The sequence below is a fragment of the Sus scrofa genome, chromosome 18 (genome assembly GCF_000003025.6).
Source record: "Sus scrofa isolate TJ Tabasco breed Duroc chromosome 18, Sscrofa11.1, whole genome shotgun sequence".
NCBI classification, from domain to species: Eukaryota; Metazoa; Chordata; class Mammalia; order Artiodactyla; family Suidae; genus Sus; species Sus scrofa.
The window spans coordinates 40285542-40301349 of NC_010460.4; the positions used below are offsets into that span (position 1 = coordinate 40285542).

At 36.3% G+C, this 15808-nt stretch overlaps 1 protein-coding gene across 12 annotated transcripts in view; it reads right to left on the reverse strand.

Annotated features, from left to right (window-relative positions):
* The window catches only part of BBS9 (Bardet-Biedl syndrome 9), a 730525-nt gene that overhangs the window by 621822 nt on the left and 92895 nt on the right, over positions 1–15808 (reverse strand). The window lies entirely within an intron of this gene.

Below are 15808 nucleotides of genomic sequence, written 5' to 3' on the forward strand. Positions count from 1 at the left end.
ATGAGCAGTTTAAATTTTAAAGTGCAGGGAGTTCCTTTTGTGCTGCATCCATCAGGATGCAGGTTGGATCACCGGCCTTGCTCAGTGGGTTAAGGATCCAGCGTTGCTGTGAGCTGTGGTGTAGGTCACAGACACAGCTTGGATCGGGAGTTGCTGTGGCTGTGGCACAGGCCAGCAGCTAAAGCTCCAATTCAACCCCTAGTCTGGGAACCTCCATATGCTGAGGGTGCAGCCCTAAAAAAAAAAAAAAAAAAAAAAAAAAAAAAAAAAAAAAAGACAAAAACAATAAATTTTAAACTGCAAACTGATGAAGTTATCAGATTACTGTATATTAGTACAGATACATTTCCCACGTTTTTCATTGTTAAGAAGATGTCCATATATTTTTTATTATTTTATTTTTATTTTTTGTCTTTTTAGGGCCGCACTCATGGCATATGAAAGTTTCCAGGTTGGGAGTCAAATGAGAGCTGCAGCTGCCGGCCTCCACCATAACCACAGCAACGCCAAATCCGAGCTGCATCTGCAACCTACACGGCAACGCTGCTGGACCCTTAACCCATGAGCAAGAACAGGGATCGATTCCACGTCCTCATGGATACTAGTCAGATTCGTTACCGCTGAGCCACAATAGGAACTCCAGAAGATGTATATAAATTTATTTATTTATTATATAATGATTTTTATTTTTTCCATTATAGCTGGTTTATAAATTTAAATAAATTTATTTTCATGAACCTAAGCTAAAATCTCTACCCCTAAGGAAAAAATCATGACTTTCCAAGATACCATTTTTTCCAAAATCAGAAATATAACATAAACTCTTCTGCATGAGGCTACTTTTCTTCATAGTATGTCAACCCCATACTTTCAAATGTCTTAGACATCAGTCAAACAGAGCAGACCAAACCTATAGACATGTATGAAGCACCAGTTTTACACAAAACAGTGTTGAGCACTGTTGGGAGAGGAAACTATTAGTACTGAAAATACTAATCACTGATTGCCCTAAACTATGGACTGACTTTGAAGTGTCTTCTACTATTAGTCTATAAATATAAACCACAAAATCTGGAGAGGGTGAGGAGAAAAAGGCACCCTCCTCCACTGTTGGTATGAATGTAAACTGGTACAACCACTATGGAAAACAATATGAAGGTACCTCAGGAAACTAAATATAGACCACATGATCCAACAATTCCACTGCTGGGCATATATCCAGACAAAACTTTCACTCAAAAAGATACATGCACCCCTATGTTCACTGCAGCACTATTAACAATAGCCAAGACATGGAAACAACCTAAATGTCCATCGATAGATGAATGGATCGAGAAGATGTGGTACGTATATACAATGGAATATTAGCCATAAAAAAGACAAACTAATACCATCTGCAGCAATATGATTGGATCTAGTGACTCTCACACTAAGTGAAGTAAGCCAGAAAAGAAAAAGATAAATACCATTACGACATTAATTATTTGTGGAATCTAAAATATGGAACAGATGATCCTATCTAAAAATAACAAACAAACAGACAGAAAGCAGAAACAGATCATGGCCAAGAAGGGCAGACTTGGGATTCCCAAGGAGGAAAGGGGAGGGAGTGGGATGGATGGGCATTTGGGGGGATTTTGGGATACAAACTGTTATATTTGGAATGGATGGGCAACGGGACCCTACTGTACAACACAGGGAAATGTGTGTTGCTTGGTCACTTTGTTGTATAACAGTACTTGACGAAACACTGTAAATCAACTATACTTAAATAACAGTAATAATAATAAATAAAAATATTAGCATATATATAGAAAATAAAAAATAAATAAACCACAAAATCCACAGTTCTTAAAATACAGTAAGATGATGATGATGATTTCTATACTACATCTATACAGTATAGTATCCCCACAAAGATCCACTGGCTATAACTCTTCATGATCTGCTAGTGTGATTAGTATAGCCTATAATCTATTACATAGGGAAGAACCATGTCAAAGAAAAATTAAGCTGCTCATTAAGGGAATAAACAAAAGGTTAGTCTTTGAACTAATCTGTCATCTCTAACCCATACGTAGCATATAAAGTAAGTCCTGTAATAACTATTCCATATTACATTGGATATCAATGCCAATACAGTAAACCTAAATTTTGAAATTTAAATAACACTTCACTCAAAAAGAAATTAAATTGCATAGAAATGGGTGATAGTTTTATTATTATATCTGATTATGGACACAAGAGCAATTTTCAAAAAGGGAAATGTGTTGCCAGAGTTTTTAAAAAAGAAAAACTGAGATATGAGAGTATTTATTACTGCAACACACTCCACCCCATCTTGATTGATTCAGTAAATTCAACAACTTTTTTTTTTGCCCTCACCCATGGCATGCAGAAGTTCCCAGGCCAGGGATCAAACCTGCACCACAGCAGTAACCCAAGTCACAGAGTGATAATGCCAAGTCCCTAAACCACGAGGCCACCAGGGAACTCCTAAATTTAACAACTTTAAACAGTCTGAGAAATGTTTCAGGCTGAATATTGTCTTAGCATGTATTCACTAAACACACATCTGAACCACCCTGGGATTTCTAGAGAGAAAAGGATTGTTCATATTCATGCTGTTTTGAAAAGTAGTCTCTCCGTGTTCAAATTTTTTTGTAATGCATAATAGGTTTTGCAGCCACTGTTTCAAGTTTTTTAAATCTGTTTTCTAACTACTATGCTTATTAAAAGTCCCCCCAAAAAAGGTACGAGTTTATACAGATGTTGTATGTGTATGCATGGTGTACAAGTGTATTCACGGAGATATCCGTAGAAAAAGAGTATGGCACCTATCCATATTTTAAATATTTAGCAATCCTCCTGTCTGTACCAAGCCAAAATGAAAAAGAGTCGAAACATATGTTGCAAAGTCTTTGTAATGAAAATCATGCAAACAGGTAGGGTTCCCAGGTCTAATTCAGGGCATCAATTCTTATTTTAATTACGGTTCTAATACTTACAGTTCTCATAAACAAGTTACTGATATTTGCTGCTTCAGACTCTTCATTTACAAAATGAGTATATTTGCATAAGAGCTTCAAAGTTAGAGATAAGATTTAGTAGTCTCTTAACACCATATAACATAAATCATAGCATTATTATATAGTTATTTTTACCTGCTTCCCCAGCTCAAAAAGAAAAATAGCAAATTAGAAAGACATAAAAACACTGACAGCTATGAGCAGTGACAGCTGTGCCCTAACAAAAAAGACAACAGAACACGATGTTACTTAGGGGCAATTACTAGCCCTATATGTCTCAAAAAGAGAAATGTCATGTTAAAATGTACTAGCAGTTATTAAACGGATTTAATACAGTTTGGTATAGTTCAGCCATTTGCAAAAAAGAACTTGTGAGAAAAAAAAAGAACTTGTGGCAGAGATGCTAACTGCTCCCCCTAACAGCCATTTTCTCTTTTGGTACTTGACTTATCACTAGACATAGAGCCATCCAGACAGAATATAGTTTACATCTCCAGGCCTCTGTTACAGATATATCATATGATTACTTTCTTGCCAATGAGATGGGAATGGGGTGATATGTACAACATCCAGATATACCCTTAAAAGGACTCCCTTCCCCCTTTCCCAGCATGATGGTAGGGTGGGAACAACCATCTTGACCTCAGAGACAGAAGCTACATATTGAGAACAACAGAATTGCCTACCAGTCCTGGACCATTTCATCTCCAGGTGGTTAACTTTGACAGAAATAAATAAACATCTTCCTTAATTAAGTTGGGTCTTTATTAAAAACAATCAAACCTGTATCTTAAATAACACAGATCTTATCTGAGCCAAAAGATCCATCCAGCTTTGTTGACTCTTATAATTCAGTTTCACTCGACCAGATGCTAGTACCAAAAACAACCAGATACAGAAGACACTGGGACAACTTAGGAAATTGGACTATGACTGCATGTTCAATAATATCAGGAATTAGGGTAACTTTCTTAAGTGTGATCATGGTATTGTGATTACATAAGAGATTCTTACCAGATGTGTGCTGCAATAGTTATGAGGAAAGTGGCACAAGATCTATACTTTAACTTTCAAATGATTAATTTTAAAAAATATAGAGGGAGTTCCCATCATGGATCAGTGGTTAACGATCCCAACTAGGAACCATGAGGTTGAGGGCTTGATCCTTGGCCTTGCTCAGTGGGTTAAGGACAAAAAATAAAGACAAAAAGACCAAAAAAAAAAAAAGGAGTTCCCATCGTGGCTGAGTGGGTAACGAACCTGACTAGGAACCGTGAGGTTGCAGGTTCGATCCCTGGCCTTGCTCAGTGGTTTAAGGATCTGGCTTTGCCATGAGCTATGGTGTAGGTCGCAGACGCGGCTCGGATCCCATATTGCTGTGGCTCTGGCGTAGGCCGGCAGCTACAGCTCAGATTAGACCCCTAACCTGGGAACCTCAATAAGCCACAGGAGTGGCCCTAGAAATGGCAAAAAGACAAAAGAAAAAAAAAAAAAAAGACCAAAAAACGTGTATATACACATACACATTTACAACTGTTGACTCTATTTTTTGGCCTTTTTTTTTTGCTTTTCAGGGCCGTACCCATGGCATATGGAAGTTTCCAGGCTAGGGGTCGAATAGGATCTACAGCTGCCAGCCTACACCATAGCCACAGCAATGCAGGATCTGAGCCAAGTCTATGAACTACACCACAGCTCGGGGGAATGCTGGATTCCTTAACCCACTGAGTGAAGCCAGGGATGGAACCCACAACCTCATGGATCCTAATGGGGGGTCATTAACCACTGGGCCATGAAGGGAACTCCCACAACTGTTGGCTCTAAATGGTGGAAACATGGGTGCTCATGTTATTTTTTCTGATATTTAAACCTTTTTACCATACGAATATAGACAAAATAAAGTGTGCAAATATATTCCTTTGGTATACAAATGCAATTTCTTAACCATCAAGGAGGGAACTGAGCATTAACAAGTTGAATAGGACCTCAGAGAAGAGCAAAAAAATTAATCTTAATAAGTCAAGAATCAGAGATGGAAAATACTCAATCAATGAAATACAACATGCAATGACCTTGACCTTTGGGGGAGGATAGTACCATAACCAAAATATGAGGTCAAGGCATGTATACTTCCAAGCAGAATTAACAATAAAATTTAAGTTCATTTCAGACTTCCCACCATAGCACAGTGAGTTAAGAATCCTACTGCGGTGGCTCTGGTTGAAGCTGCGGCTTGGATTCAATCCTTGGCCCAGGAACTTCCATATTCTCTGTGTGTGGCCCAAAAAAAAGGAGTAAGAAAAAGAAAAAATGTGAGTTCATTTCTTTTTTTTTTTTTTTTTTTTTTTTATGGCCACACCTGTGGCACATGGAAGTTCCTGGGCTATGCCACCACTTATGCAATATGGATACTTAACCCACTGAGCCAGGCCAGGGATTGAACCCGTGTCCTCACAGACGCTATGTCAGGTTCTTAACCCACTAAGCCACAATGGGAACTCTGTCACTTCAATATGTTGAACGTCACTGAACCACAAATCTTCCAGTCTCACAAAGTCCTTAAATAAGTGGTCCTCAAAGTGTGGTTCCCAGACCACCAGCATCAGCATAGTCTAGGAATTTCCTGGAAATACAAATCTTAGGATCCCACTCTCAATCTACAGAATCAGAAACTGATGTTAGGGTCCAGCAAGTGTGTTAACGAGCCCAGAGGCTATACAATGCATGCTAAAGTTTGAGAACCACTGCTTTCGCATAGTATGACAAAGAGCTAGAACCCCAGAGAAAATTTAGCTCCTTAGCATGATATAGGAAGTCTTATTTCCTGAAACTCTAGCGATATAGAGGAGAGTATTTAATATATTATAATGTCCACATGGGCTGCCTCTATATTCAGATAATCTGGGTTTGAGTCCAGCTCGACCAATTATTAGCTGTGAGTTTGGGCTTATGTTTCCTTATCTGCAAGATGGTGTACCTACCTGAGTTAGCTGTTGTGACAATTAAGTAATGAATGGAAACTAGATCCAACAAGTATTAAATATTGCATCACATTATTATTTTATTATTATTCTCTAAGTCTCATACTATGTGTTATATTAATATTTAACTACTTGCTGTTTCACACACACACCATGATGGTGAACAGTTTCTTGCTTTTTGCTTATATTATTACCTTTCAAAAAAAAAAACAACTCTTATACTTTCCTTCCCCTAGGATAGTGAACACTTGCTGGATGTCTCCTGGTCATCCATTCCCTGCTCCTTCCATCTTTAACCTTGAAGCTTTAATGAGACTGACTTCATTCTAAGCTTGAGGGTAGGTAAGGCCCTGACTTATGTAAACTAATTAGTATTCCACTAGTCATAGTGATTGGTTAAGGGATGGTTATAATTTACAGTTTCTAATGAAAGAAACTACATCTCTAAACTGAGCTGAAACTAGAGAAAAACTTACTCTTCCCCGTGGGAGGAGGATATGGCCTGGAATCACAGAAGCCATTTGGCTTTTACAAGGGTGCAGTTAAGACAGCACCATGGAAGACACTGTTTGAGCCTCACTTGGAGCCAAACCTACCCGTGAACTTTACAGGCCATAAATTTTCACAAATATTGAAGCTGAGTTGCATCTCTGTCCCTGAATCAAGTAGATCAACTCATTTGTCCTCTGAGAGATATTAAAGGCTGACGCTCATAACTTCCCAGAAATCTTCTCTTTCCCCTTCAATCACCCTCTATCTCAATTCCCACAGAGTCCCATCCTTACCTCCATCTTACGACTAACCACCGATTTACATGACCTGGTTTTCTGTGCCTTTCATTCACCCTAGATTAAATTCAAAGGCAGGAAGGCATATCTTATTCATCTCTGTAAATCCAAAATATAGAAAATTCTTGACACAGAGGAGATACATTAATAAATGTCTATTGAGCTAAAGTAAGCTAGGCAAAATAATTTATTCATCTGCAGCTTAGATTGTTAGAGACTTCATTCTATGTGTTTCACATACTGCATTCTAAGTACATGAAAAATGCTTTATTTATTATAATCCTGGCTGCTGATGTTTAGAAAAATGTAGGGATAAATCCAAAACATTACTCAAAAATAAATAAATAAATCTTTCAAATCACTGCTTTGGAAACCAGTTCAGAATACATACCAAAGGCTCCCCTTACAGATAATGGGAACAGAAAGAACAGTCTAGAGAAGCTATGAAAGTTTTGTAGTTCTAATAGAACAGAGCCAACAGGAAGCCTTCATAAAAGTGATGGGATTTCAGGAGCTATTTAAATGACCTAGCCATGAACCATACTCTTATTAGAGTCTTTACCACATGCTTGGTATTATATTAGGAGCTGTAAGAAATATAGAACAACAGCAAATAAATACTACTGCCATTTACTAAGCACCTGTTATAGTCTCACCTTTGCACTAAACATTTACACACATATCAGCTATAATCATTAATGACACCAGTCCCATTTTACACATGAGAAGACTGAAACCTACAGAGCATAAATAATTTATCTGATGCCAAAAAGTTAAAAAATGACAGCTAGTGCTCAAGTCAGAATCTATCTGACTCTATTATACCACACATGCAAGTTTCCTGGGAGGCTCCATTATACCACACTGGATTTTTTTTTTTTTTTAGGGTTCCTGGGCCAGGGATTGGATCCAGGCCACAGGTTCGACATAGGCCATGGTTTTGGCAATGCCGCTGGATCTATTTTTTAAAATAATGTAAGTTAAAATAAAATCTAAATGATATGCAACAGACTAAATGCTAGAGGAAATCAAAGAGCTTCATTACAAGTGAACTTTCCTGGAAAGGGTTCATGATAGAGGTAGGATGTATCCTACTTCTCAGCTGGGAAGATACCAAGACTGAGGATAGGAAGAATGAATAGGAATCAAAGGTTAAAAACGGAAGAAATTTCTGCAAGAGAAAAATAACATATTATAAAAAGTTACAGAGGCAGTTAGACTTGATCCAATGCAATGAATCAAGTTTTACCAACAGGGCATGAAATGTAACAACAGACTGAAAAGATGACAATAAACGATGCTTCCTCAAAAACTATAACTAAACTACACAGGGAAAAAATATCTTTTAAAGTTGAGATAATTAGGAAGGTTGGAGATTTCATAAGAATTTAAAATCTAGATGTTTATCTCATTAATCTTAACCATGATGAAAGAAAAACAAGCACTGTGATTTAAAAAACTATTCACAAGATCTAGGAACAAACTGACAAAGGACCTACCAAGCCATTTTAAAAGAATTTTGGAAATCAGTATTTTTCATTTCCAAAAGAAAAAGAAAAATCTTTGTGCCTGTGGGATGGGTGAGTGGAGGCAGGAAAGTTCCATTATGGCAGCTTCATGACATGAATATTTATTAAACAGTGTGTCTCATTTCCTAGTGTTAAAATATATAGTCAAAGCTTTAATATGATGCATAAACTGGGAATCAATTGAATATTGAACTGACTGCTAAATTAACAGTTTTCTTTACTAAATTACATCTATTCACTAAAACAGTGTGTAGCTCTGTGTGTGTGTGTATATATATATGCATATGTGTGTGTGTCCCCATGCTCAGTTCTTTCCATCATGCATGACCCAGAGCATTTTCCATCATTCATTATTATAGCAACAAGGGCTCCATGGAGGGTAGTTCTGAATTACATTTACTCCATTTCTCTGCTGTCTTTTTCTTCCTGTAGAATCTATGTAGCAGAGTAAGTGGAGTGGCATACATGAAAGAAGACTACCATTACTCAGCATGCTGCATGTTGTCTGAATCTCTCTATGCTCATATTTCTTTTACACACTGAGTAAAAATACCAGTGGAGAAATGCAAACGTGACCTGTGGCCAAGCATATACTGCAGTTCAGCATTCAGTTGTGAAAAATACTTGGTCTTTCTCCAAGTTTGAAAAACACATGGAAAACAGCTGTATAGGTACTCAAAAAGGCAGACAGGAAACATCAAGAGACTGATACATAAGAACAGAAGAGTCCAAAAGTCTGTGGAACTTCCTCTAGTTTTATGCATGCACAGAAAAAAAATGTGTTGTTGTTGTTGTTATAGAAAAACTGAAACATTAACTTATTTATCTTTATTGCAAACCCAACTCAAAAATGATATAACATGTTTGCTATGAACATGGACATTAAAATGTTTAGAATAGGATTTCAATAGATATTCACTTAAGAACAAATGGTGGATGGATTTTTAGAGCTTACAGCATTGTGAATTTGCCGTTAAATATTATTTTTGTGCTTTTTCACTCATATCATCATAGAAATAAAACTCTCACCAATGTTTTGAGATACATGCTATTTGGCTATGCTTAGTAATTAATAATTACCAATTAATCGAATAAAAGAATTGCTAGCTTCTTTCTTATTACTCTCTCCCTTCTTTTTTATTTGATTATTATAAAAGTAATGAGTGTCTAATACTAATGCAATATTCAAGAACATTCTATGTTTAAAACTTTAAAATAAATAAATAAATAAAATTTATGTAAAGCCCTAAGCAAACAGAGGAAATCAACAAATAGGATACATGTGTTGAGCTAAATAGTTAATATTTTTAAATATGTTCCAGGGGAAAATTACACAAATTCTCAACCACTATTCAAGTGTTACTCCAATAAATAACTTCATAAGACTAATTATTTTAAGACTCAAGAAAATAAAAATTGAGTCTACATACTAACTCTTCCTATGAACTTGCTTTTTGACATTTTAATACATCTCACTTTAATAGGAATTTTAATAGCCTTACAAAGACCACTAGTGTGTGTTCCACCAAGCTATTTATCACAATTTTCCCCCTAAATTGTGAACAAGGTTAATAGCATATTATAAAGAAATTACAGCCATTCATTAAATTAGCATTATATGTGATAGATTCAATATGAGTGCAATGTTAGGGTTTAAAAGAAGGCCCTAACACTATATTATCACTTGTATCTACAAAACACTTGGTGAATTATTTTGTCAGATGTAATGATCATAAAGGGTTTAATAACATTCTCCAAAATTCACATTCATTCAGCAAATTCCATGAACATTATCTGTACCTACTGCTAGAAGAGACGGTCAATACCTTCAGAAAGTTCAGGGAATATGGGAGTTACAGCAATATAAGAACAGAGGCATACTAAAATAATTTAAAAGGCTATGGAAGCAAAATTAATAGTATCTGGTAAAATCAAGAAAAGCTTTAGAACAGAAATAACACTTGGATTTTGCAGGCTGGAAAAGAGTTTGCCAGACATCCAGAGAAGCAAAAGCAGAAAGCACACCACTTCACAGAGACTTGGATTATAGGATTACAAGAGAGCTATGTTTAAAGAGGAAGAATATCAGTAAACTCTTGGAGTTCCTTCTGTGGCAGGCATCCGGCATTGTCTTTGCAACGACTTGGGCTTGATCCCTGGCCTGGCACAGTGGGTTAAGGATCCAGCGTTGCCACAGCTATGGCATAGGTCTCAGTTGTGCTCCATCCTTGGCCCAAAAACTTCCATATACTGCAGGTATGGTCAAAAAAGAAAAAAAAATCAGTAAATTCTGAGGGAGGGTGTTGGGTAGAGGGCAATACTGCTAATGAAGATGGCAGGCATGATCATCAGAACTGATGGCAAAGCCACAACTTAAGACCAGATTTGCTACAACTTTATTGCAGCCCTGAAAGTTCCATCAGTTTCCTTATCTCTAAAGCAGTGTTATGAGGAGAATATTATATGATGCTACTGTAAAAATAAAATACAATAAAATTAGAAGTTCCCTTGTGGTTCAGTAGGTTAAGGATCCTGAGCTGTTGCTGTAGCAGCTCAGGCTGCTGCTATAGTGTAGGTTCAATCCCTGGCCAAGAACTTCCATATGCTATGGCATGGCAATAATAATAATAATAATAATAATAACACACACTGCCTGGTACCTGGTAAGCATTCAATAAATGGTATTGAATGACTTTTGATATGACTGGATTACCAGTTTCCAGACAGACCAAGTTATGCGAAAAACTTAAAACTGAGAGGAAAAAAAAATCCTTCAGACCAAAAGGATAAAATTTAATATGAGAATGAGCACACACAAAATCAGAAATTCACACTTTTTGCCAAAGCGAAGGGTTTTTAAGACTTCAAGAACTATGGAAAATCTCTCAAAACCTAGGTCTCTGTGAACTTTTGTTAATTCAAGATGATTTTCTGCCTATTTTAAGTTTACTTTCCTTAAAACTACAATTTCTTTAACATAACTATCAAAATTTCTTAAGAAGTATATTTTTGGAGTTCCCGTCGTGGCGCAGTGGTTAACGAATCCGACTAGGAACCATGAGGTTGCGGGTTCGGTCCCTGCCCTTGCTCAGTGGGTTAACGATCCGGCGTTGCCGTGAGCTGTGGTGTAGGTTGCAGACGTGGCTCGGATACTGCGTTGCTGTGGCTCTGGCGTAGGCCAGTGGCTACAGCTCCGATTAGACCCCTAGCCTGGGAACCTCCATATGCCGCGGGAGCGGCCCAAAGAAATAGCAAAAAGACAAAAAAAAAAAAAAAAAAAAGAAGTATATTTTGAGTGTGCCAGAAAAGCCCTATCTGGGAATGAGCTGTCTCTGCCTCTTGACAGCTGTCTCGGTATCCTCCTCCAACACATACATATCTATATTCTTCCCCCAATCCCACCACTCCTTTATTGATATTTTTTGCAGGATGACCCTGAGTGACATAAGAAAGACAAGAGAGATGACAAGATATTTATTAGCATTCCTTCTTCTCTCTCATCCAAAAGAAAATTCTTAAAGGGTAAGTATAATATTGTGGGTATATTTTAAAAAAATAATTAGCTTCAAAGTGAGGTAAATTTCTCAAGCTAATAATCAGCCATGATAAGAAATCCAGGAAACTCTCCCCCAAAAAAAATTTTAAAAAGAAAAAAAATGTATATATCTCTTCATTTTGTACAAATATTCTTCATTTGCAGTATTATCAGTCCCATAAAGCAGTAACTCCAAAAGCTAAATATTTGCTTCTGTATATTATTAACTCTCAATCCTAAAATCATCAGTGCTTCAAAAGAAAGGAAAAAAAATATAGTGTACACTGAATTCTAGCCAATTAAATTAGGTCGTGGAGAAAAAAAAAACTAAAGCCAGGAAATTCTCGGCTGAGGTTCAACTTCATCTAAACTCATGTAATTTTCAGAGGCAAATCAAAATGAATTAGTGATCATGACAAGGATGACTTTAAATTTCCTGAACTGTCAATTCTTATCCCAAAGTTCAATGTGCCATTTAACCATTGTTTGGTCTATTAAATGTCCTTGGATTCTTCTAAAAGAAGAATTTAAAATACTCTATCTTTAATAAAAGTCATAAAAACAAATATGCCAAAGTTATCTTCTTAATTTACAGATATAATCATGTTATCAATCCACTCAAAAATTTCAAAGGTACTCCAGGGTCTCCAGAAATAAATATAAATTAATAAACAGGATATCCAAAGAACTCTTCACTGTATCTACTAAATGAACTTTGACTGCTCTCTCTTATCCAGTCCCAACCAGCAAATACTTCAGGTAACATAAGCCTGCCCTAAATGCCCTTATGCATTTGCTACTCCAGTTCAATTCACCTCAAGTGCCATTTCCCCATCTTAAACTCACAGAATCCTTCTGCATATCCTCCATCCCCAAGATTCAACCCCACCACTTAAAAGACTTCTCCAATCTCTTTTAGGCATAAATAATCCACTCTCCCTCTATTCTTTCTTAGTATATTCTGCATCACTGCCTATTAGTACTGACAATATTTTTCCTAACAATGCAGCTAAATTTGGCATATCTCTCCCTTCTCAATGTCCATAAATGAAGCATAAAATCCTTGAAGCCAAGCCTATTGTTTTCACTGTCTGGCTCACAGCACTTATTATAGTACCATACATGTTGGCCTCCAAAAATATCTGTTCAAGTCAACTGAATCCTCCTGAAAGTAGAAAACCATGTCAAACTGTGGCATGAGGTACCAGGATGCCATCAAATGGGCCAAGATATTTGACAATATTACCATACTCACATGAAAACCCCTTGAGATCTGGCATTATGCTTTATTCACCACAACTTCCCAATCCAAATAGTCCCTAGTAGAGACCAATAAGTATCTTTTGAATGAATGAATGAATGAATGATGAATAGCAGCAATGTAAAACTGGTATGGTAAATCCTGGAAACAATTAGTTTTAATATGTAACCTTAAGAAATTGGAATTCTAAATTATTTCAAGGCTTAGCACTGTCAAAAGACAAAGTACTCATTTGTATGTGCAACATTAGATACACTAGGAAATACTGAGAAGGAAGATTAAGGATAATTCTGCTCTTAAGAAAGATAAAGCCTAATGGAAAGACAAAGAAAATAAAGGTGGGGTGGAAGGAGACCACAAAAGGTAAATATATAAATGAAAAGGGAAATCACTTAACCATAAAGAATAAACTGCACCAGCCCAAAGAGAATACCAAAGAAGTAAGATGATCTTTAAATCCATCAGTATTTCATAAAACTCAAAGTTCAAAAACATACACAGATTAAATCTTAAAGCTTTAGTAACTGTTAGAGCCCTGGGTACAAAATCTTTCTCTGGATCATATGAAACAATGGATTATTGCCAGCAGGAAAAGTACCTCAAAAAGGGTACTACAAGATGCAAACTATAACCTTTGGAAAGGATAAGCAGTGGGATCCTGCTGTATAGCACTGGGAACTATGTCTTGTCACTTGTGATGGAGCATGATAATGTGAGAAAAAAAGAATGTATACATGTATGTGTGATTGGTCGCCTTGCTGTGCAGTAGAAAACTGACAGAACACTGTAAGTCAGGTATAATGGAAAAAATAAAAATCATTATTAAAAAAAACAGCAAAAAAAAGGGGTACTACAGAGGATACTCTCTGGCTATTTCTTGTTCTTAGAGTATAATGTTATATCATAAAAGAACAAGTTGAGCAAACATGCAAAAAGTATCAAATGTAGTATAAAGTATTAATACGTAGTGGGAAAGGCAATGATTTTGAATCAAAAAGACAACATGGTAAGGTTTTTGAATCCTGCTCTGACACATTCTAGATGTATAAACATTCTAATTTGTTTAATTGCATTCAGTCAGTTTCTTCAAATGCAAAATAAACCTATCACACAATCTCTATACTCTATTGGGTTGCTGTAAATATTAAAGAAGGGAACATATACAAACCAGTTTAGAACCTGAAATATGATAGAAATATATGTCAATCCTAAGTGCAAATTTAGCACATTTTAAAAAAATAATCAAGCTACCTTTCCCTAGTACCTACACTTGTCCTCATCTTGAATATCAGATAGTTTACTCATTAATCTCACTCCTTAGGTGTAAAAGGGCAGTAAACACTTCAGGAGAGAGTTAGGACAAAAGGTGACCATGAAGTTGGAAATGATTCGGTTCAGAAATTCCAATCTTTATTTGCTAAGGTACCTGTGAAAGCAGTGATCCCCAGGCTCTTGAATTTCACTGATCTATAAAATTTCAGAAACTTTTGGGGAATATCATAGGTTTTCAACCTTGTACTCTGCCCAATCAGGAGATTTTTTTTAAAAACATAATAAAGACTACCATCACTAACATTTTCTACAAAGACAATACAAAACAAGTAAGTAGAAAATGTTAGTACTAAGTATAGCCTGTCAGCCTTATAAAAAATTAACTATATTAGCTAAATTTTTTCATTACCTTAAGACGATTTAAAACTTTAACAGGGCACAGCATTTGAGAACCACTGTTATCCCAGCATAAACAACTTTTAAAGAATTCCCCACACCCAGCACTTAAGAATCACTAATCCAAAAAAAAACCTCAGCAAACAAGCACAAAAAGTTTTTCCTTTATAGGAAGGAACAGTAGTTCCAAAACCTACTCAGGCCTAGGTTAGTTGAGGAAACAAGCATTTTGCATAAATATAATGGCTCTTTACAAACTCACCACTGTCATATTTCTAGAATCAAAAAGTGAAGCAAAAGCTCCCTCTGCTGACAAGTATACAAAGAATCTAATCCTACCAAAAGGCAATTGACTTTTCAAAAATCTCCCCCTTATTGACTGGATATCTCATGGGCTTTTACTATTCTCTAACACAGACTAGTTTTACTTTATATCCTAAAACACCAGAAAATTGCTTCATCTGACACAAGTGTGCAACAAGACATGTATAGCTAGGTAACACTCCTTGTATATTTCAATAAATCTTCCTAAACCAGCTTTCAAATTCTGTGGTTTCTTCTCTATGCTCTAAAGGTTAACTGAGCTAGAATGTCATACAAAGAGGAAATTAAAGAAGGCTAAAGAAATGAGGCAGGTTTCAAGAGATTACATAGAACAAAGGTAGCAATCTATGAATGCACTGATGACCTTCTCTTATAGAAGTCTCATTGAGATTAACAGAGCAAATTAAAGACTTTAAAATTAACAATAATAGCAGGTTACAAGCACTGGCCCATATATTATTAGCAAATACAACTCTAGCAACTATTCTGTAACTTGGGAAGGTCAAATACTGAAGAGAGAGACCCAAAGCTCAGGAAAGTTCAATAGTTTGTTAAGAACACAGAGCTGGTAAGTAGCCAGGACAGAATTCAGCCCTACAGTCTGCTTCTCCAACTGAAAACTGTGCATAAAGTGGGATACCCTGATGACATCATATCTTTAAATTCCTTGCTGTTTTCAAATTTAACGTGGCC